Source organism: Triticum aestivum, chromosome 3B (genome assembly GCF_018294505.1).
Source record: "Triticum aestivum cultivar Chinese Spring chromosome 3B, IWGSC CS RefSeq v2.1, whole genome shotgun sequence".
NCBI lineage: Eukaryota > Viridiplantae > Streptophyta > Magnoliopsida > Poales > Poaceae > Triticum > Triticum aestivum.
In genome coordinates, this window is record NC_057801.1 from 773,751,835 (window position 1) to 773,754,406 (window position 2,572).

At 38.9% G+C, this 2,572-nt stretch overlaps 1 long non-coding RNA gene across 1 annotated transcript; it reads left to right on the top strand.

The window, feature by feature from the left end:
• The first annotated feature begins 988 nt into the window (after positions 1–988).
• LOC123066508 (uncharacterized) lies at positions 989–2,131 on the top strand. The gene is made up of 2 exons (XR_006431358.1): positions 989–1,141; positions 1,882–2,131. It is a non-coding gene; the product is annotated as an uncharacterized lncRNA (long non-coding RNA).
• The last annotated feature ends 441 nt before the right edge of the window (positions 2,132–2,572 follow it).

Here is a 2,572-nt window from a genome sequence, read left to right on the forward strand (position 1 = left end):
TAGGTAGCTCGCATGCGCCATTTGCACTAGTGTCAAATGATAGATAGAAACCCTACTATCTTACAGGGGTATCCCTCGTTGGCTACCCATACAAGTTGGTCACCATCCAGTCGGTATTCCACAATGGCACTATATGCACCACCTCTGCGGTCGTCGGCAGGAAGACCTGGTTTGTTCTCCCGGCCCCATGGACGGCCAGTTGCACGCCCGCCAAGTTCACCAGCGCTGACGAGGCACCAAAATTAATTTAGGAGAGATGTAAGTGCATGATAAATATATAAGATTTGTTTGCCTCATCAAAATTCAACCGATGCCTAATGCTCCTTCTCTATGCTAACACCAAGAACAATAAAATATGCAAATAGAGGAAACATTGAAACAAAGATAATAAATAGTTGATGCCCGACATTTATTCGAGCAAACAAGATGTGTGATATTAATACCATTGTATGAGAGAAATAAATGCAAGATCATTGTGTAATAAATGCTAGTATTTCATTGTGACTCTACATAAAAACTAGCACTACATTTGAATAATATGAAATAAATACCAGTTATACAAAAGAGTGGACGACAATATAAAGAAACTGCATGATGTGGAAATAATAATGTAGGAGATATACATGGATGTGAGATCATTACCTAAGATGTGCAACATATATTTGACCAAACAAGATATATATATCTTCTGTAATATTGTGGTATTAATAACATTGAAAGAGAGAAATAAATGCAAGATCGTTACCTAATATTTAACTATGACTGTATATAGATACCAGCACTGCATATAATATAAATAACATGAAATATATACCATTTATATAAAAGAGTGTATGCATTTATGTAGAACCATAAAGATATGAAAACAATAATTTAGAAGATATACTTGGATGCGAGATCATTACATTAGATGCCATTGGGCCTCTCTAATAAATAGCAGTGACCGAATGAGTTTATTGGCAAGACAGAAACACACATGAATAGAACAAGGAGGAATAGAATAGAAGAAGTAATCTCTTTGTTCTGATGGCACTCACCAAGAGCACTACAACACGATCGACAACTGTGTGGTCTGTGGTTGTTGCATTCCTAGTGCTTGCTATGATATGTTCTACTTTGCGATCCTGCCATGCACGCATTGGTATGCGAGACATCTCCTTATTTCAAATTCATAAATTTGTTAATGCTTTGGTAAACCCGCTTAGAAAAGTTTACACGAATGTTAAAATTGCTTTAAAAAGGATATTTGTGTAGACGAATTATAACCCCTATCTTCCCGATAGCTCAGTCAACAGACCAGAACCAACTGTGTGGCACCCTCTCAATGAAGAACCAACAATGGCTAGCCTTCTCTATGACAACCACTGATCCGTGGCCTGCCAATGTCCCACAAGAAGGACGTATATCATGCCGTAGTAGTCTTCTTGATTTTTTTTTTGCGTGGGAGTCTTCTTGATTATTGATAGCCCTAATTGTTGATGATGTTTGATGGAGTGTGTTTTAGTTTTTTCAGTAGCTAGTACGGTAGGTAGAACAGAGCTTGAGCACGAATTTGAGCTAAAGACCATTATATGACCCAAATTAGTGTAGGTAGGAGACTTAAAAGATCAGAGTTTTTGTATCAAATTAGATCGCTAGCGGGTGGTGGGGTTGCAACAAGTAGCCCACCCTCGGCAGTGCTACCCATGCCTATTGCTGCAGCAGCCTGCAGATCAAACATTGAAACGATATATTTGGACATAAAAGACTATACTAGCCTTTTTTGATTGAAGGGGTAACTCTTAATGTCCACCTTTATAAGGTGGTGTGCATAAGCAAACCTGTATCGACTTATCAGAAAATACTTGTTTGATAAGTGTGTACTACATGTGTATTTTGCAGAACCTAATAAACCGCCGGTGTGCGTGCGGATGGATCCATGTTTCGAGCGCACTACATGCTGGGAAATGTGCGTGGATATGGGTTTCCGTGTCCCTCATCCCCGTTGTAAGGGGAGTGTAGATCGGCTTTGTTGCTGCCTAGACAGGACCCGTACAACTCATTGATGGTTCTCTTCCTGAGCTATGCAATGCTGAATAACTGTATGCTTGTGATGAGCGTGTGCTGATCTTAATAAAAAAATATTTTTTCATATTGTAAGTTGTCTAACTTATGCTCACAAGTATAATGATTATCATCTATTGTTTGTCACTTTTTTATTTGGAGAAAGTCTATTATCTGTCTTGTGCATGGAAAAGATTGTATGTCTCTCTCCATGGGTGCATGTAACTTTCATTTGCAGGCTCATTTGAGTTATCAGCAGTGTATCTAAAGCAACCTTATTTTTAGACCATAGAACATTTCTTTTCCAGAAAATAGGCCATTAAATTGCACTGGTTCCCATCAATCAAAAACTGCTCGTCGAAATGAAATCTAATGAACATCACCTCTCTAGGATCCATGTGACTACCCAATCATACAAAAGATACACGAGCAGAATGTGTGGCATGTCCGTATTCACAAATGGAAGATCACAACGGCTGCAAGCAAAAAGTACCTTCAGCGTCGAGCACATTGTCATCCGTCAAGGCCG